Source organism: Anastrepha ludens, chromosome 2 (genome assembly GCF_028408465.1).
Source record: "Anastrepha ludens isolate Willacy chromosome 2, idAnaLude1.1, whole genome shotgun sequence".
Lineage (NCBI taxonomy): Eukaryota > Metazoa > Arthropoda > Insecta > Diptera > Tephritidae > Anastrepha > Anastrepha ludens.
This window is the reverse complement of record NC_071498.1, coordinates 143,155,358-143,177,852: the sequence shown is the minus strand read 5'-3', so window position 1 is coordinate 143,177,852 and position 22,495 is coordinate 143,155,358. Positions and strand designations below refer to the sequence as shown.

Here is a 22,495-nt window from a genome sequence, read left to right as displayed (position 1 = left end):
TGTTGACATCGTCCATGCTTCTGCGCCATATATTAGGATGGCAGTGATGAGCGTTTTGTAGAGTGCCAGTTTAGTCCTTTGAGAGAGAGCTCTACTTCATATTTCCATGCCATATAGCAAAACTGATCATACACAGCATTTTATGAAGCGCATTTTTAGAAGATTGCGCCGTTTTAAGACTTTGCCATATTCAGGAAATGCGGATCGTGCCCTTTCGATGCGATATCTTATTTCTGTTGAGGCATCCCAGTTTTCGTTGAGAAGGCAACCAAGGTATCTAAATTTATTTACCCTGTCTACAGGAGCATTGTTGATTGTTAAATAAGTGTTGTTGTATGTATTTCTTCTGCTAATAACCATGTAAAGGGTTTTCCCATAAGAGGTATTATTTTGATATTCAAAGAAAAATTGTAATTTTTTTATGTAAATGATCGTATATTTGTTTAATCATACAGAGGAATATGCCGTTAATAGTGGGAAATAACATAATAACATTTGCCAAATAAGGCAAATGACCACCACGACTTAAAGGACAATATCCTTTTCATGAAACTTTCCATAACCGAATTGCAAATTGGCTGCACTATGTCCTCGATAGCCTCACGAATTCCATCTTTGAGGTATTGAATCGACCTCGGGCTGTTGGCCCAGACCTCCTCTTTCAAGTGGCCCCAAAGAAAAAAGTCACAAAGTGTTAAATCGCGAGATCTCGGTGGCCAATTGTCATCACCTCTTCGAGAGATAACTCGGTCCGGAAACCTTTCCCGTAAAAGATCAATGATTTCGTTGTTTGTGTGGCCGTCTTGTTGAAAATAAACGTTGTCCAGATCAATACCATCCAATTCCGGCCATAAATAACGTTAATCATTTCTCTTATTTAACACCTAACACCTGTTATTGGAAAACACTAATTTAGTATTGCTGATGTTGATTTTGAGGCCGTATAGTTGACTGTGCATTGCAACTTTGTCGATCAGTTTTTGAAGGTCAGCCAAGCTCTCACATAGTAGAGTTGTATCGTCGGCGTACCTGATGTTATTTATAATGACGCCATTTACTTTGATACCATCCTCAATGTTTTCTAATGCTTCCGGAAATATTCTTTCGGAGAAAATATTAAAGAGCAGTGGAGGGAGCATGCAGCCTTGTCCAGCACCTTTCGAAATCGGTATGTCTTCAGTGTGTTCAACTATAATATGCGCTGTTTGGTGGCAATAAAAATTTTCAATAGCTTGGATTTCCTTTTCATCGATATTCAGAGATCTTAAAATATGGAACAATTTGTCATGTTGCACAGTGTCAAATGCTTTTTCGTACTCTACAAAACATAGAAAAACATCTTTTTGTACATCTGTTCAATTTTCAACAACCACCTGAACACAGAATAAAGCTTCTCTTGGACCCTTTCCTTCACGGAAGCCAAATTGCATATCACCCATTGCTTCTGTTGTGTAGAACTTTATGAAATATATTTAGGACGTGACTCATTACACTTATCAGTTTATATTCACTGCAGTACTTAGCATTGGATTTTTTCGGAAGGTCCTGTAGCTTTTCTTGATTTCATATTTTTAATAGCACTATCGACTTCATTTTCACTCATCGGAATACCGGAGAGCAATTGTGACGAGGTGCTGTAGTTTGATCTGCTATTATCAGTGAAAAAGGTTTTTATATTATATAATCTTCAGAGTTCATAAAATATCACCAATTTCCTATTTGTTTACACTGTGCGAACAAGGTGTGATTGGATGCCATTTTGAAGTCTGATTTATGGAGCTGCTCTTCTCATCTAAGTGCACGGCAACACGTAACACTCCAGACTCTTTCTTCACCCTAAAACTTTGTATAAAACGTGAACGCGTACAATTTTCTAGTTGCCATCGAAGCTTTCTCTGCCTGCCCACTGTTCAACTGGCGATACAATGAGAGGTGAATGGTATGGCTCGCGTGGAATCATCGACCAAGCGCCACAATACAAGTAGTACCAGTAGCTTAGTTGGTGAAGTACACAACGACTTGAATGAGTAATACGAGCGCATTTCCATTTTTAGTTGGCCTCCAAAATGGTCTGTCGCGTTAATTAATAGCGTAATTCTCTTAACTCGAATGTCAATGGCGGCACTAGTGTCGTTTGTCTTAGCGCTTGTCAACGCACTCATTGTTCCGTTTGTATTCGCACCGCCTAGCTTTGCACCCCAAAATGGGGCGTCACACTCGCGGATACATAAATTAATGATTCCTATGAATTTGGCAATGTTTTTTTTTTGTTTTTATAAGCGCATGTTTGTACTTATGCCATAGATTTTAATAAAGAAAAAATCAAGCGTTAATTTATCGATGTGCGCCAACTACTTCCCTCGATTCCACTTTATTTAATTCACATCACCGGACAATTTTTCACGATCAGGCTGATCGTTATCTTTCGATGTCCACTGGCCGATGTCTTTGATAGTTTTGTTGTAGATTTGTATATATGTATGTGTTTCATGGTAGACCCTTGAAAGTATGCCCGCAACTATTGGACTTATTACACTTACATATAAAAGCAATACAAGTCGAGGAAGGTGTACATGTAAATATTCCTTAAATGTGACGGCGCGTTGAATTGTTGTACGATTGTGTATTTTTGGCACTATGCGTAAGTAAATAGCATAAACATATGTATATATGTATGTATGTAAGTGTGTACTTAAGTATTGCTTCTTGTTTTTTTGTACTTTCTGTTGACCTAAGTTGTTATTGTGTGTTTGTTTTAGGAGACTCCTTCAACGCGATTACTTTTATTCAAATGCTATCAGTTTAATCGCGACTTTGTCATTGTTCGGTTGTCGTTGCTCGCGTTGTTGGGGCAAAGTATTGTCTGCTTGTCTTCCCATTGGCACTGTCAATCAATCGTCGGCACACTTTTGGGTGGGTGTTTGAAAAAGTTGTTTGTATTTGTGATAGAAAAAAGTGGTTGAATCGCAAACGCCCTCACTTTGTGTTAATAATTTCCGCTTTTTTGTTGATTACTCATAGCGATAAATTTATTAAAAATTACTTCTTTATTGGATTTTATTGATTTCCTCGAATTTAGCTATGCTTAACTTTTTAAGTGTACGTGTGTGTGTGTGCTTGCCTTAATCGCCCCAAATTTGCATGCCGGCATGGAAAGTGATCTCTGTTCACATTGAAAAATTTGTATTCAGATATTTTAAATTATGTCGCGACATTCAATCAATTCTGATATTTTGAACTCCATAAGGCAATTGAAATAAGTTAAATAGTTCTGTCAGCCCACTATGTTTGTGCCAATTGAGGTTTTTAAAATTCATTCCTGTGCAAAATGAGAACAAGCAGATAGTCATGTTAAAGACAATCTGAGATTGTACTAAAAATACACAAACATGCATGAATTTTATTTTAGATTTTTTTTATGTATTTGGTTTGTTTCTTAATTTTATTTTTTTTTTGTTGTGTGACTCACTTTAACTTTGTTTGTGGTTGTGTAAAGGAGCAGACATCTTCAATCAAATGCTGCAATGCGAACGCGACAGTCTTAAAGGGGTATTCTGGCCTAGAAACTTGAAAAAATCGATTTTTTTCGCGTATTTTTAAAGTTTAGACCTTCAAAAATATGCCCTTCAACGGGTTTGTCAAAATTCGAATTATTTTCGGAGATGCAGCGGATTTTATGACGTGGCGTCTAAGCCGGCCGAGTGGAGCGAATCGCACAATGAACGGCAGATGTTACCGGACGACTTGAGGACTCGTTCTTTCCAGAAAACATTTTGTATCTAAATTATTCTATTGGAATTGTTGCTCACACTTCAAACGCGATTTTTTCAAAACTACTTTTTTTTGGATGGCCGTCATGATATCTGAAGTTCTACTTGACCGATCGCTTTGAAGTTTGATAAGAATTTTTTATTATACATCTGTCTCTCGCGCCTGCCTCGGATTTTGAAAAAATGAAGTTTGAAGTATTTTTAAAAAATATGAAAAGGTAAAAAAAGTGGTTAAAAAAACTTTTTTTTTTCAAGTTGACGCCTTTTTGTGAATTATTTTTTTCTTTGATTTGGCGTAATCCGATAGCGACATCCTAACTAATAAAGAATTTAATTTATTTGCTTTAGATCACTACAAGGGTTGGAATCATGCCAACCATGGAGCACCGTTTTTTATATAGCCCCCACTCCGCGATTTTTTTATTTTTTTTTTGTTTTTACTAATTATTTTTTATACTTTTCAAAAATTAATAAAAATCATTAAAAAACGAATGGTAAAAATGTTTTTATATTAATTTTTTTTTTATCTTATGTAGTTTTAAAAACACCTAAATTTAAGGCGTCTAGACCAGAACACCCCCTTAAGACGCTCGAAAAAACCTACCTAAATACCTATGTAGGCAAAGTACTTACTTCGATCTACGGATTGAAACCGAAAATGAGATATACAAAATTACAAAGAGATACATCCACCAAATAAGAAAAAGGGATGTTACAACGTCGCAATTCCTTTTTACGCCAAAAACTCTTACGCGTTGTCGGCATGCAGCCGTTCTCGAGAGTTTCGGGTAGCCCACGCAAAGTAGATGCCCGCAGCCGCTATATCATGCCAACGCAAAGCTCTCCAGTCCCTATATGGCCGGCACAAACATATTCACGATAAATAATGGCGTGGCTGTTGGAAGAAAAGGCCAACATTGCCTTTAACTGCGGGTAGGACATACTAAATTTCGTTGAACGCCTTGCTTGCACTCTATTCCACTCACGTCTGACTTGGTTTACCAGCTTCGTGACAAAAACCAGTTGTCATTTACAGTGATTACCGTCGCACCCAATTGCTTCAGTCGCTCTGAATGCGCTGAAATCGGGGAGCAGTACGTGCCTGAAAGTGTGAGTCACTCATTTTCAGCTTTAACGTAGGTACGACTTCAAAATTAAAGTGGAATTAAAAGAATGCCGCCTCTCCAGATGCTCAGTTCCAGAATTATAATTCGCAAAACTTAGTTGCCACAGATTCTGCGTAAGATTTTTGGACCTTTGCACGTTGGCAACGGCGAATATCGCAGACGATGGAACGATGAGCTGTATGAGCTTTACGACGTCATAGACATAGCGCAGCGAATAAAGATCCAGCGACTACGTTGGCTGGGTCATGTCGTCCGAATGGATACAAACGCTCCGGCTTTGAAAGTATTCGATGCGGTACCAGCTGGTGGTAGCAGAGGAAGAGGGCGGCCTCCTCTGCGTTGGAAAGATCAGGTGGAGAAGGACTTGGCTTCTTTTGGTGTGTCCAACTGGCGCCGGTTAGCACGAGAAAGAAACGACTGGCGCGCTTTGTTAAACTCGGCCAAAATCGCGTAAGCGGTTATAGCGCCAATTAAGAAGAGAAGAAGAAGTTGCCACACCGGGAAATTTCTTAATCATTGGCGTCAAGAAAAATTACGAATTTTCTTTCTTCGCGGCAACATTTTCATAGCTGTTTTTAGAAGATGGCACTTGTTCATTTTCCTTAGTTTTTAAACATTTATTTGTTCATTCTCCCTATTTATGTATTTTTTATGTTAATAGGAACAAACCTTACTGACTAGATTTAAAAGATTACTTAACCTTATGAATAATAAGATGAATAATAAGAGTGAATGAGTGACCTAAACAGATACCTTGTCATCGCAAAATCAAGAACAAGATTAAACTCTTCAAAGCTTCTTGTAAGAGGGGTGAAATTGAGATAATTAGAACTGAGAACTTCAATATAAAATGGATTATGAGGGTAAAACCTTCTATTTAGAGCACTGAAACTTAATTGGTCGTATAGACCTACACAGTCAAGGATGCCGAATATTATATCGTAAATGAATATAAAGGTTTGAAGGAGTCGTTTGATTGCAAGTAACAAAACATTGATAAGCAGGGGGGCAAGGGACTTTAAAAGTGAAATGCTTGAAGGCAAAACGTCCAAACTTGCGTTGAACTCGTCCAATTCTAAGAGTATGTGAGGAATGCATAGGATTCAGATGACGTAGGCATACTCCAACTTCCAATGGACTAAAGAATTAAAAGAAAAATTCTAGTATTGGGTTGTTACAACCACTAGCATAGCATCGCAAAAAAAGTTAAAAAGCCCGCATAAATTTTTGGAATAACCGAGTTAATGGGAATAACGAACGTGAAAGACGAGTCAAAAATAGTATCTAGGGCACGAGTTTCTTTTACTAACACAAGAGTTACATTTGAAACGTAATAAGTTGACACTTGGAAATCAAAATCTTATAACATAACACATCGGTTGAAAACACGTTTTTTTTTGTTCGAAATTAGGTTTATTCATCAACGTAATCTCCACGAAAAGCAACGCAATCAGTCTAGCGCCGCTCTAAGATTTCACTATCACTATTTTAGAACGATTTATCCTTTGCCTCAAAATAGGTCTCAGTTTCAGCGATAACCTCTTCATTCGAGTGAAATTTCTTACCTACGAACATTTTTTTTAGGTGTGCGAACAGCCAGTGCTCACTGGGAGTCAAATCTGCCGAATACGTTGGATGTGGGAGCAATTTGAAGTTCAATTCATGTAGTTGTTTTGCCAATTTTTTGATTGACTTGTGACACGGTGCGTGGTCTTGATGAAATAAAGCAGTGAGTAAAACGCGGCACCCACTTTGAACAGAGCTTTTTCATAAGCAAATGCTCATGCAATATAAAGTCAACACTTCTTTTCATATCTTTACGATGTCAGCTAACTCACGCAACTTCACTTTTCGATCAATAAAAACGAGTTTGTGATTTTTTTGATGTTTTCTGGTGTTATTTGTGCCTCATTTGGACGTCCACTGTATTGTGCCTCAGCTGTGTCTCTACGACAATGTTTGAAGTCAGCAAACCATTTAATGTTGTTTCTGATGCGGACGATGAGTGGAGTCCCCATAAAACTTTTCAAGCCATTGTTCATTTCGCAGTATCCTTTACCATCAAGAAACAGTGTAAAATTGAAACACAAAATTCTTTTTATTCCATTCTTTTGAAAATAACAAAAGTAGCATCGCTCTTAGCCGAATAACTCACGAACTAATAAATAGAATATCAAAAAATTTTAACAGCTGTCTTTTTAAGGTTTGTACTAACGGAAAAGAGGTGAATGCAATCAAACTAGGTATATGTTAGGCCCCGGAGTTTTCAGCCTATGTTTTATATTACTATTAAGGCAAAGTTTGTTTCGCATAGCCCAATCAATCGAAAAAATTTGAAATCTTCTGCATAGTGTAAATATTTAGAATATTTGAAACAACAACCAATGTCATAAGTGAAAAATATAAAAAAGATAGGACCAAGAATGCCACCTTGTTATACACCAGAAGTTGACGCAAATGTATGAGATTTATCATTTCCTAATATATTTCATCAATTAAGATTCTATTTGACAGGTATTATTTCAGCCATAATAGGAAAACCGTGTGGAAGGGTAGGCTTTTAAGTTTCCACAGAATTATTTTGTGCGTGACTGTGTCAAATGCTTTGGAAAAATCAAAAAATATCAACTTGAGACTATTAAGCTCAGAGCCACAAAACTGATAAAAACAGACAAATTTGTAAATTTGGGCATACAAGAACTCTAAGTTTCGCTGGAAGATTGTTTGTGAGTGGCAATGACGACTTTACCATAAGTATCCACATGTTTTTGTAAGAAATCTCTCAGCGCATATGGAAATGTACTACGAGCACTACATTTTTCATTCTTACACATGAATAATAATAGCTACATTTCACATTTGTAAATAATATTTCAAAGTCTTTCCTCTCTGGCAACAAATTTAGATAATCATAAAACCACCTAAGTACATACATACATGCAAACCACTTTATGATATTCACCGTTATTTACTCGCTATTTTACATACATTGTAACTAAACGAGTTCATAAATTTGTAGAGATAATTTACATATTTAATTTAATTTTCCCAAATATCAGCGACTGAAAGTAAAAACATAGTAAAGTAAAACAAAAGTGTTTACCAAAAGGTTGACGTCATAAAATATATGCTATTTATATATAAGTATGTATTTACACAGCAGTATGTAAAAAAAATGTAAATCATACCAACTCCAGTGTTACTATGGGCGCGCATTTGGATATGAATAGACGATTTGTGCTGAGACAACTTAATTTGCAATTTATTTGCATAATATTTTAGTGAATATGTATCGCAGTACTATTTTTGTTTGATATTTTGAGTGTGCCTTGTAGATAGCGAGTTTTCATAGAATGAACTGCGGAATTTTAACCCTCAAGTTAATGAAAAAAAAAACCATTTGCTCAATGGAATGACTAGTTACTAGACGTATTTCACGTTTATGCAGTGCTGCGCGTTAGATATTCTCAAACGCCTATTATCGTGACTTTCCAGTTATTAAAACAGCTTAATTTTAAGCATAAAATGCGAGAGTTGATACACAAATCGGTTTTGATAGCAGAATATACAGGTGTGTGAAAAATACTAACTTAGAAAGGAAGCAAAGCTGTTACTATTTAATTAGAAAATAGTAGTATTAGCTAATTTTGTTTTTTCATACTTCTGTGAACACCGTTTGAAGTTTTAGGCACCAGCTTCGTCGGCTCATTTCGTTCTGCAATCGAGTGTTCAATGTAAATTTACAGCCTTTATGTAAGTTTACAGCACTTTTTTGTTAACTACTACCTACTGTTAAATGCTTAAGGCGCTTTAACCGCACATGTGAACCAAGAGTCACTTAGTAAAAGCTGCAACAATTTTCAATATTTCACAGACATTCGGGTTATCTTTCATACTATCAAGAAGAAAAAATAGCGAAATTGCGGCTTTTTGCTAAATTTTTTTCTAAATTTTGATATTGTATACAAAGAAAATTCCACCGAAACCCAATGTTGACTGCTTAGTGAGAGTGCAATTTTTTTAAAACTCAAAATTGAGGGTAATGAAAGAAAATTATTAAAGGCATTTCTGCTTAATAAGCTGTTGTGTAGCTGTAAAGAGCTGATCTGCAGAGCTCAATAGGTACATGTAGATATTTAATTTAAATTATTTATTTATTTCAATAATCGACAGTATAATTACCTCAGGGACTAGACAAAAATGTAACGAAAAGTATATCATTTGGTATAGTATTTGGCAACTGTAAAATTAGCAATCAATATAAATACAATATTAAGTAACTAAATTAAAATTTTTAACAAAATTAGATGCAGATAAAACGAAATCAAGCAGGCCGGTATTGGATGAGAAATTAGGTGCATTACTCACAAATTTGGTCTTAACGTTTTCCCCATAAAAATGGTAAAAATTGGAAGGACTTCTTTATGGAACTTTAAAGCTTATCCGTTCAAGTAGATCTGGATAGTCGGCGATGCCATTAACTACACTGAAAATCAACGAAAGTGAAAGGTCTGTCTGTCTCTCTTTTAGAAAGTTTAAATTAATTAACTTTAGCCGAGAATTATAGAAGGGAACAGGGGACTCAAGTCATTTTAAAGCTCAGTTTTTAAAAGAAAATGATGCCGGTATTAAGACAATTTTATAAAAACCAAAAGTTAATAGAAATTTTTAGCAAAAAGCGAAAATCTATCGCACTTTTATGAGTCCATGCTTTTATGAGTGCAGTCTAGTGAATAAAACTCAAAACTTCATTAGAGCCAGGACATGCATTTTATTTCAAGAAAAATACAATATAAAAAAAAAATTTAACTGTAATGGCAGACTAAAAAAATTAAAGTTTATACCATACATTATTTGAAAAAAAAAAAAAATGTAAAGCAACGTTCGGTAATTTTTGGCCGAAAAAGAAATGAATTTGTATGCCCGAATCCCATACCGCAATTTAGTCGATCTCTACTACGCTGTTAAAGACTAGTACGAAACTCTCACGGAAAGAAAAAAAAAGTTCTCTATGAACATCGCGAGATTTAGAGCGCTTTTCAACTGTACATTTTTCATAAGATAGCACTTATGATATGGAATATTGTTTAAATTTCCCCCTCCTTTTGTAGTAAGTTCTCATATGCAACTGCCACTCGAAACGTCTTTTTGATATCGGGAATAAATATGTACACCATTCTGCATTTCTCAACAAATTTTGAAAAAATATTTTGCTACCATCGAACTTGGTGCCCAAGTACCTCATCACCTTCAGGGTTAAACTACAAATAGTAATAAAAAATAAGCACAAACTGTATAGCAAACGCCGGTATTAGTGGAAATAAACACAACATATCACTCAGCGAAAATTTTTATTTTTTAGCACCTTTTGTTTACATAGGGATTCTTCAGAAGCAAATGTGTGATTAAGCTAATGAGTTGTGTACATTTTTCGGTCACGTGTTTGAAGTCTCAAAGAATATACAAAAAATCTTAAATTATTACACTAAAGAAACTTCAAAAATGTACTACCTAAAAGTTGTTTGAATATAAAAAAGTAAGAAAATGGGGATCTCTAATAAAGTCATACATATGTACATACAGTTAGTAACAGAAGTAAGTATACACCGGACACGTTTTCAATTTTCCCCCAATCGATTCCTTCAAACAACCTTGTGTTTTACTTAAATGAATGAAATACAAAAATTATTTTTAATCCAAATAATGGCAAAATTTTAAAAAGGATCAAAATTATAGCTTTTCATATTAAACTTAATCAAAATTCATGTCTCAAAAGTAAGTATACAGTTCATCATATTATTAATTTGTGAAATCAAAAACATAATTAAAATCAAATCCTAGTATTTGGTAGGATAACCATTAGACTTTACAATCGCTTTAAGTCGTGATGGCATTGATTTCGCCAAGTTTTCAGTTACAGCTGGTGGTATTTTATTCCATTCCTCTTGCAGGACGTTTTTCAGTTGTTCCTTATTTCTAATCGGATGTTTTCGTATTTGTCGCTTTAAATGTTCCCATAAATGTTCGATTGGGTTGGTATCCGGGGACTGTGGCGGTGTTTTCAGCTGTTTTCGCACATTGTATAACAGCCACTCTCTTACAATGTTGGATGTGTGCTTGGGGTCACTATCCTGCTGGAAGATAAACGTTCCTTCAAGGCCTAATTTCGTAGGCTTTCTTTTAAATTATTTTTCAAAATATTTAAATAACCATATCGCTCCATAATATTTTCGATAAATACCAAGTTTCCAACCCTGTTCGCAGCCATACATCCTGAAACCATCACAGAGCCCCCTCCATGCTTCACAGTGCCGGTCATATTGTTTGGATCCAATTCCGCGTTAACTTTTCTCCAAACTTTTTCACGGCCATTAGATCCACATATACTGAACTTACACTCATCAGAAAATATGACTTGGTTCGATTTGACTTTTGCGAATAAAATCAGTTTACTCCGATTGACACTACTCACGAAGGGCTTTTTCCTAACATTGCGCCCATGATAACCAGCACTATGCAAAACCCGGCAAATAGTTTGGGTGCTAAATTGTTTTCCAGTCTTATTTTCAACTTCAGATTTCAATTTGGGGGCTCTAATTTTGGGGTTTGTCCTGACTTTCCGTACTAGCTTTTTCCGACTAAGCTTTTTTTTCTGGGACTTAAGAGCGGCGGACGCCCACAACGCTCTTTATTAGTGGTGCTTCCCGCACTTTTATATTTATTTAATATACTTGAACTGTAGAAAAACTCCTATCTATCAAACGACCGATTTCTGGCAATGATTTATGTTTCTTGTGATATTTTATAATCAGTTTTTTTAAATCATCAGAAAGCTCTTTTCCTCTTGGTGTCATTACTAAAAATGTCGCAAAAATTAATACAAAACGTACTTCCCTAAATTTTTAATTATTTCCTTTTAATAGCTTTAACTTTTTTAATCAATATGTAAAAATAAATGGTATGCTAACTGATCAACCGTTTCCTGCATACTAACTTTTGTGACATAAATTTCGCTGGCATCAAAGACAAAGCAAAGCGTGGATAACAGTACCTAAAATTTACAGCTAAATAAAGGCGCACATGAAAGCTTATCCCAGTACACAATTACCATGTGTAAAATATTTTGATTACATATTAAGGAAAACGTTAGTGTCAAACAATTCCATAAATCAGGCTCCTGTATACTTATTTATGTTACTAACTTTATGTATATGTATGAGATGACGCAAAATTAATCACTCTATCGGAATATTTATATTGTAGTTTTTGATTTTGATTTGATATTCGTGGGCAAAGCAGCTGCTGTATACAAACTGACAAGCAATGGAGGTCGTGAAGGTCAAAATAAAGATTTCCCTCACTTAATAATAATAATAATTGGCGCGTATACCCTTTTTGGGTGTTTGGCCGAGCTCCTCCTCCTATATTTGTGGTGTGCGTCTTGATGTTGCTCCACAAATGGAGGGATCTACAGTTTCAAGCCCACTCCGAACGGCAGATATTTTTATGAGGAGCTTTTTCATGGCAGAAATACACTCGGAGGTTTGCCATGTTTTTTATTAATTTTGGTTTCACCGAGATTCGAACCGACGTTCTCTCTGTGAATTGCGAATGATAATCACGCACCAACCCATTCGGCTACGGCGGCCTTTACTTCTGCATACAATTTTATGGCAAATCTTTAGCTCATGGGCGATGCTACGACTACTAACACTAACGGTTAAGTTCGATTATTTCTGTGATTTTATCGCCATTTTCTTTAGCATTCAAAATGCCCAAACGGAATAGACAAATGCAAAATTGCTCGTAATTGGCTCTTACAGTAACGGCGTCATAAACACCATTCACAATTTCATTTCACCAGGGTTACATTTTTGCCTTTATCAAAGAAAAACTGTAAAATGTACCGAATTTTCTCTTTGTTGACTTCCATCGTTAACACCCTGTAACTCACAACTGAATGGAACAAACAAAAACAGCAAAATATTTTTTTTAGTGTGAAATGTCATCTTGTCAACGACAAATTTTGAGACAAATTGGTATTGTATTTTGTAGTAATATCTGATTCAATTTTTCTTATTCTATTAAAAATAGGTGGCAACGCGGTTTAAATGAAATTTCAATCCCTTATTTGGTCATTTGCTGTCATTTGGTATCCAAATTCTGGTATTGTATTGCGACTGCTTAAATTTAAGTAGTAATCCCAAAGCCTCCCATAGCATATTCGACGTCAAAAATGATTCATTCTTCGGCCTCAACTTTACAAATTAGTGAACTCACGTCTTTGCTCATCTTTATGTAACTTAAGTCCATGTCTCTCACTGAAAATTGGTGCGAGCTCAAATCGTGGAATAGCAACGTAAGCTGCCCACCGAGGACATGCGATTAAAAGCGTTGGTGCTCTCAAAGTCCATATATAGTGAATTCAGTGAGATTAATGCAAACAAGTCATAGAAATTTATATCTTTCGATTGCATGCAAAGAAGGAAGGACGCAGCGGACATTTGGTATGCCATAAAATGTTGTTTCAAATAAAGGCATTGAGTGGATATCTCACACACAACTTCTTTCATTGGCATTTCAAAATCGAACGACCTTATTGAAATACTCGTAGTTTACACATATTTACATATGCTTGCACATTTTTGCTTACAATTCGCCTGACAACTCATGCCCAAGCGTCATCACGCATCTCGAGACGCCAGCCGGCCACAGCTTGGACCTTCATTTAGCATTTCGATATGCATTTTTTTGTTTTTGTAAAAGGCATGGTGTCGCTGGCTATTTGACAGCATTGACTATTTGACTGGCTGCTGTCGCCACTGCATTCAGTTATACAAATGTACATACATACAACATATATATTATACAAAGTAGCGCATAGTTGCCGGATGTTTATAAGTAGGCATGCCTTGCCAGTACGTGCATAAATCCCATTTCGCTGAACTTGTTTCATTTTGTGGCTCATTAAAATTTCGCACAAGAACAAAAAATGCAGCGCTCAAATGTCAAGGCACACTCGGGAACATTACAACTTGTTTACGAACACAAAAGTGCTTGAATTTGAATTTACGAATGCACCAGGCCACTATGCGTCCATGCATATTTCAGATGCAAATATGCAAAACGCGAATTTCTGTCATTTCATTTTGCTGCTGCAGTTAAAGTGCAAGCATTGCTAATTTTAGACGTTTTTCCACCACCATCACACAGGCGCACTGCTGGCAATGGCACTAACGAGTGCTGGTAGAGGCTGGCGGTAGGTGACTAGTGTTGGCTAGAGTTTACTATTGCCCTGCAAACAACAATAAATCTCAAACTACTCGGTTGGCAGATACACAATGCACACTTATCCATACATGCATTTAGGCACCAGTAGAGTATGCAGAGATTTTATTTTCGCTTGAAATGTGAACAACAAGGGCTCATCGGGCGATAAGATACATCGGGCTGTCAAAAGTGGGGTCGTTCAGGGGATGGGCGGGGACAGATTGGGATGAGGCATCATAAAAAACATACTCATATTCAATGGGTATATATTTGAAATGTGCATATTTAAGATGAAATAATTTGATATGAGTGGGGCCTATACTCTTACAAATTCCTCTTGGATTGTTTTCAATACTTGAATACACTTGTAAATAACGGAATAATGGATGTGTTTTTTTGCTTTTAGAATGCTGACAGATCGTAGCTAAGCAGATTTTTGCGTAATTAATATTCGTTAAAAGGTGATGATAGGAAAAGGTATTTTTTCTAATAGCAGTTACCGCTCGCCTGGCAATTACAAGTTGAAGAGAAACTGCGTTAAGTAAAAGTTAGTTTCTCCACGGCTCCTTTCAAGTCTAGTATTTATACTTAGTACTTAGTAGTATCTAAGGGTTTTCCAATAACAGGAATAGTCCGCTATTTCGGTATATATCACTTTTGAAGCTGTTTTGTTTTTTCATGTTTGACAAGTAGAAACCTCGCCATTAACAAAAATGGAACGATACACGCTTAAATAACGCATTAAAATTATTAAATTCGCTATAAAAATGGTGAAAATTTGGCAGAGACGGTTCGTAAACTCGAACTTTTTTGGATTATCGTGAAGCACCTTCTCGGACCGCAATACAGAAATTGATGTACAAATTCGAACTGTTGGGACAAGTTAGTGATGTGAAGAATAAAACCCATGCACGTCGCTCAAGAACAGCCGAAAATATTGCTCTTCTAGGCAAAAGTGTTGAAAAAAATCCAGGTTTGTCCATTCCTCGTCGTTCTTTGGAATTAGGCATTCCCCAAACGTCATTACACCGTATTTTACATAAAGATTTGGGTCTTAAGGCTTATAAAGTCCAGTTAACACAAGAACTCAAACCGGCCGATCATCAACAACGTCGTGTCTTTGCTGATTGGGTCGTTGAAATGCATGAAAATGATCCGGAGTCCCATCGAAATATCATCTTGAGTGATGAGGCCCACTTCCATCTCGGTGGCTTCGTCAACAAGCGAAATTGTTAGAGCTGGGGCTCAGAAAATCCAAGAGTTATTGTTGAAAAGCCTCTCTATCCTCAACGTGTGACTGTTTGGTGCGGTTTATGGTCCGGCGGAGTCATTGAACCTTAATATTTCGAAAATGAAGCTGAATCAACAGTTACGTTGAAGGGATTGCACTATCGATAGATAATTAACGATTTTTTATGGCCGGAAATGGATGGTATTGATCTGGACAACGTTTATTTTCAACAAGCCGCACAAGCAACGAAACCATTGATTGAATATCAAAATAATAGCTATTATTGGAAAAGCCTTTATAATAGGCAGAAAATCTTATATAGAACTTTTTCATTTCGACTGTGATTAGATCAGCGATGACGAAGGAAGCCTCATCGGAAATTGCGTGGAAACCGAAACTTAAAGTAAAGTACTTACTCGAACGCAGTGCGCTAATCATGCTCGTTCTAAATATAAACCGATTAACGAACCCAATGTCCCTGTGTTTCTTATAGGAATAAAGGAAAATATATATAAGCCAATAAATAGATACTAATTTTGCTACTTGCGAATTTATATTTAGTGCATTAACCCAGATGAGCGCAGCTGACAAAAGAGCCGATAATAATGACTGGGGACTGTTATCTGAATTTGCTCATTTCATTCATAATTGTGAGTTTATTTAAATAAAAGTTGTATACCTCTAAAAAGGGCACTGTTTAACTAGAATGATGAGATGCTATAAGAGAAGTTAATTTAATGGTGCCTAATGGGAAATTATGGCTGCCGCCGTAGCCGAATGGGTTGGTGCGTGACTACCATTCGGAGTTCACACTATTTCTGCCTTGAAAAAGCTCCTCATAGAAAATATCTCCCGTTCGTAGTCGGCTTGAAACTGTAGGCCCCTCCATTTGTTCCATTTGTGGAACAACATCAAGACGCACACCACAAATAGGAGGAGGAGCTCGGCCAAACACGCAAAATGGGTGTACGCGTCAATTATATATATATATATAATGGGAAATAAGATGCGAAAATAATAAAATAAATCAAATACCACTACTATTAATACTACTTCTTATTATATACAGGGTGGCGCAAAATGCATCACCCAATTTTACTTTCAAATAATAAGGGAAGTAAATTTTAGTGATGGAAATCTTTATTTGGACTTTTGTCCATTGTCTATTTGTTTACATTTAAAATTGCTTTTTTTGAACCGGCCATAAACAGCACTCACACAATCGATTACTGATTTAATTTAATTATTATAATATAACTAAAGAAATATGGAATATTAGGAAAAGTTCTATACATACAGAGGCACTCAGAATAATAGCAAAGTTTTGACTTTTTTATTTTATTTTTTTATAAAAATATATTTGATACTATAACCATACAACCATATAAAAAACTTCATCAAAAATTCAGACTACTACACCGCGTTACACACATTGTGTCCTATGAACCAAATATACTTTTTCGGAAAGGGGATAAAAAATAAAAATAAACGTGTATCGGCGATTTTCATGTACACATCACAATTTTTGTACAATTTTGTATTTTATAACTTTAAACGAGCAATTCTTGTATGCATATCTATATAGCCACACGATCTCAGGATTAGCTTAACGGATTTGAATGAAATTGGGCACATAGATAGTGTATCGCATTTCTAGACTTTTCACCTAGGTGTTGCCACTGACAATGTTTCACAGGGTTGCCACCTGTTCGAAATTAAAAAAAAAAATTGCATGAGATATGCCGATGTGGGTATCAAAAGAAAGGTATTTCACTCCGCATTACAATAGAGATATAAAACCCCGAATTTTTTTATTAATTTTATTATATTAAAATTAAAAATTGTGACATTAAAAATTTTACTTCAAGTTATGCCGAAAATTTAAAAAAAAAAATTCTGACGTGTACATGAAAATCGCCGATACACGTGTATTTTTATTTTTTCTCCCCTTTGCGAAAAAGGATATTTGGTTCATAGGACAGAAAAAAAATTCGTTTTTGTAACGCAGTGTTATTAAAGAAAAAATACCTAAATTTTTTCTAAAAATTCTAGGTATGGAAATAGTTTAGAAGCCCGTTAAATCTCGAAAAAAAAAAAAAATCGTACATTCATTATTTGGGGGGTGTAATACTGTCAACAAAGAGAGTGATCACAAATCCATGCAAATTTTTAGCCACTTCAGACTTGCACAGTATTAAACCAAAATCGAACGGACTATAAAACTGCATATTCTGAATGTTTCTAAAAAGTCTAAATAAAAATTAGAAAACTTGATGCAATTTTTTTTTTTATATTTTCACTTTTATACAGAGTTAGAAACTTTGAGTTATGTGGTTGGTGATTTCGTTAAAATCTTCTCTGTCTCTTGCCACATTCTACAACTCTCTGATGCTTTCCTATGCCTATCCAGTGACTAATATTACGCAGCCATGATATTTGTTTTCATCCAATACTTCGTCTTCCTTCTATTTTACCTTCCAGGACTTCCAGTTGACACGTTTTGTATTTGTGATTTAGTAGAATGTGACCTAAGTAAGCTGTCTTCCTTCGCTTCACCGTCATGAGAAGCTGCCTACTCCGGTTTATTCGGCGAAAAACTGCACTATTGGAAACGTAATCAGTCCATGAGATTTTTAATATTCGCCTGTATATCCACATTTCAAAGGCTTCTTTCTATCCTGTCATGTCATGTCATCCACTTTAAGGGCCCATATCTGCATGGCATACAAAAGTACTGCTCATACGTAGCATTTGACGAATCGAATGTTTCACTGCATGTTAATTTCATGACTTCAGAGCACTTTTTTATATTTGCAGAATGCTGATCTTGCCATTTCTATTCGTGTCTTAGTTTCATTCTTAATTACTTCGGTGCAGCCCCAGTTCTTATTAATCCATCCAAGGCATCTAAATTTGGATACTCTTTCTATGGGTTCACCTTGCATTGATAAAGTTCAATTATTGTAAATATTTTTTCTACATACAGCCATGCATTTTGACTTAATGACATTGAGTTTGAGGCCGTATTTATTGCTATATTCACCAACCTTAAGTAAAAGGCTTTGTATATCTTTCATACTGCCCGCGACAAGTGTCGTATCATCAGCATACCTGATGTTGTTAATAGCCACAGCATTTACTTGGATGATTTATTGCGCATTACGAAGTGCTTCCTAAAAAAATGCTTCAGAGTAATTATTGAATAAAAGGGGTGACAATAAGCGCGCACCCCTGTCTAACGCCTTTCAATATTTCAATTTCGTTTGTATATTCGTTATTTTTTCTAAGCTCTGCGGTTTGGTTTCAATATAGAGTTTCATTAAGTTGACAAAATAATAATTTATGCCCACGTTTTTTTATAATTTTTATTACAATACTATTGCAAGTAAACAATACTAAATCTAATAATCAATTTGTTTCTTTTTTTCATTACAGGTTTTTCAACTTATTGACCACGTCTTAGGGAAATAAATGCACTTAAATCGAATGATGGATGATCTCAATAAAACTTACGGGTTTGTGTATGAGCTGTGATGAAAAAGTATACTATTCGCGCACATCCTGAACCATAAATCTTTGTCTATCTCTATATATACGATTTATGTTGTTGAAGTAAAACATATGAAGATGCAAACACTGCATGCAATAAAGTGTGGCAATAAAAACAGGATAAAGCAATCGTAAAAGTAAAAATAATAAGCGAGCGGCAAATTACATTGGCCCATTACAAACGGCTAAGAGGATATTAATTTTTTAATTTTCTATTAAAGTGTTTTTTTTTTGTCTTGGTAGTCTGTTGGGTTATGCCTGTTTAAGATTTAAGTGAACTGAGTAACATAGGAATATACGAATCAGAGAACAAATCAAGCAGAAGAAACGTAGAAAAGTCAACAACCACCGGCACGGCAAAAATTGCAACAACAAACTGCTACAAATGCTCATGCAAGCATCTACATAAATGTAACTAGGGCCCTGCAGACAAATCCACTAAGTAGTTCTTACCATGCACCAGTTTGACACCAGTTACTAAACTGGTTCATAATGAACGAAAAATCCGATTAGTGTCTCCGTCAACTTGTATGTTTATCTAACTCGTAGTTCGTGGATATTTAACATATAAGACATTCAAAATATTTGGATTGTTTGCACTTATAAGTGGTAATTTTGAAACTGGTCCAATACTAGGCACTCTTAGACCAGTTTGACTACTTCCATCAAACACCAGTTCATGAGCTACGCAGCATTGGCATTAACTTACTTCAACTAATCAATTAGTAACTCCATCCCATCAGTCTGATACCAGTTAGTGACTAGTTCATAATGAACAAAACAATCAGCAGGGGTGTATCCGTAAACTTTTAAGTTTATCCAATCCGTCTTCCATGAATTTTTAACATTTAATGCATTCAGAATATTTGATTTGTATGCACTTATAATTGATGATTTTGCAACTGTTCTTATACTAATTACTTCCAGACTAGCCTTTCATCGGACTTCCATCAAACACCAGTTCATGAGCTACTCAGCATCTGGTACAGTTTACTTCAGTTAATGAACTCCGTAAGCCTATGCCACCAGTATGATACCAGTTAGTGACTAGTTCATAATGAACACAAAAATCAGAGGATTAGCTCCATTAACTTTTATGTTCATCTAATTCATATTTCGTTCATTTTCAACTTTTAAAGCATTCAGAATGAAATTGTTTTGTGTACACCTATAATTAGTCATTCTGTAACTGGTCCAATACTAGTTACTCTCAGACTAGTATCACACTATTAGCTATTTCGCATCTGCCACAACATACTTCAGCTAATGAGCTCCGTAAGCCTATGTCACCAGTCTAATACCAGTTAGTGACTAGCTCATAATGAACAAAAGAATTAGATAAATGCCTCCATGAACTTTTATGTTCGTTATATCCATATTTTATGCATTTTTAGTATTTAAAGCATTCAGAATATTTGGTTCGTATACACCCGATATTGGGCATTTTGCAACTAGTCCAATACTAGCCACTCTAAGACTAGCCTTCTACTAGACTTACATCAACTACCGATTCGTTAGCTACACAACATCTGCAACAACCCACATCACTTAGTCAACTGGTAAGCCCATGCATCAGTCTGGTACCAGAAAATCTGGTATCGAATCTGTGGCAAAAATCACCAGTTCAGAACAAATTGAAGAAGTTAATCAAAATTTATGGAAGACCGTTTCAAAAATACTTTAGTTTGAATTAAAATGTTGCACACATTTGTTTTTCTTACCTTTAAATTTGCTGTTAATATGATTACAATTTTAAAAATTACAAGTTTAACTAATTTTTTAATTTAGTCTGCAGTTAAATGAAAGCAACTGCAAATATAAAATAAAAACATTAAACGTAGGAGAATTTTTGTTTCTCATTAAATTGAAATTGGTCTATTTCACAACTGGTACAATTTTAGTCACTCTCAGACTAGTTTCACTTCTTGCCACTTGCAAATACCAGTTCATGCACTAGAATGTCATTTCGGCTCTTCACAGCCTGGATGCCTCTTTATTCACATGCATGCATGTGGAAGCTCAATCAATAGCTCGTTCGTTCTGTGCAAATAATCCCGGCGATGAAGCGATTCGCCACGACTGCAAGTGCCCGCAGGCATTTGAAACAAAAGCAGCCCACTTTAAGCAGCTTATTTCAGATGCGAAACAATCTCAATCGACAGCTGTAACACTGTGCACTTTTAAGATGTACATACAGGCAATTGTTGTGAATGCTGCCGCCGCCGCAGTGCCGCATTTGCTGCCCACAACCTGATTATTTGTCTCTTGATTCCCGAACTTTTGTGCTATTTTTTGTTCTTTTTTGTGTTTTTCATGTTTCTTTTTGCCTTTTGTTCCTATTTTTAGTGTTTTCTCGAGTAAGCAGCCTAAGTGAAAATTTTGTGAAATGCAAATGAAATGAACTTTTCGTTGTCGCCTACTTCGATTGAATTGGATCGTACGTGTGCCACTTTGCGCTTATTTTAGAGCTGCCTGCACTGCCGCGAAAGTGGGAAGCGGGAGTTCTCATCGACACATTGCATGTTGTAGATATTTGATGAAAACAAAAAATTGTGTTTTTTTCTCAATTCCTCTTTCGTTCCTAATGAAAGAAAGGCACATTTGTGAAAATCATCGAGCAGTTAAGAAATATCCAAAAATCCAAGTGGCTGCTGAGTATTGCGGCTGAGTGTGTTGTGAGTGAGGAAAAAAAACAGCAGCCGGAAAAAATATACTCGAGTTGCTGTTGTTATTTAACGGGAATTGTTAAAATAATCAAAGCTGTTTTTAAGAAAAATATTTCAATTTTAACAAAGCAAATACAAATAAAGACAAATTTAACAACACATAAATATATCAAATTTGGAATCGCAATAACAACAACAAAATTCGTGGCAACAAGTTGTACACTTTCGGCACGATGGAGGGCGGCTATGTGAATGAAGGTGAGTGTTGCATCAAACATTTGTTAAATTGTTGAAAATATGAGAAATGCACAAAAACCAAAAATAAAATAGGAAAAACAAAAAAAAAGTAATAAAAAATAAAAAAGCCAAACAAAGCCAAAAGCATGCTTAATACCGCACTTATGTATATAGGTATATCGGATATGTGCTTAGATAGTTTTTGTTGCTGATCGTTCATTCAGTTAGCATTTTGGTCTCATTGAATAGATTTTCTGTTTGCTTTGAATTATTTGAATATTTATTTTATTTTTTTTATTTTAAAATGTATAAAAATCTGTAATATTTGAATTTTCTACAAATATTTTTTTTTTGTGTAAACATCAAAAAATGCCAGTGTACCTTTACGTGCTGTCAATTATGATCCAACGGTAGCATAAAAAACGTGCTATTTAAATGGGGTCAGTCACAGTGGAGAGTATACAGAAGGTGGTGACTTCCGCGAACCGCTTTACTGCACTCAATGGATTTGGCAGATCAGCTGATTTGATGACGTAATAAATGAATGTTTGTATTCAGTTTATTTGTGCCTTGTTTTTCATTTTTATTGATATTCGAAAGCGGATTTTCCCAACAACACTGTTCTCCTTCTTATTTATTTATTGT

At 35.5% G+C, this 22,495-nt stretch overlaps 1 long non-coding RNA gene across 1 annotated transcript; it reads left to right on the top strand.

Annotated features, from left to right (window-relative positions):
* The first annotated feature begins 2,783 nt into the window (after nt 1–2,783).
* LOC128855475 (uncharacterized) lies at nt 2,784–22,117 on the top strand. The gene is made up of 3 exons (XR_008453723.1): nt 2,784–2,913; nt 18,834–18,913; nt 21,294–22,117. It is a non-coding gene; the product is annotated as an uncharacterized LOC128855475 (long non-coding RNA).
* Nucleotides 22,118–22,495: the final 378 nt, after the last annotated feature.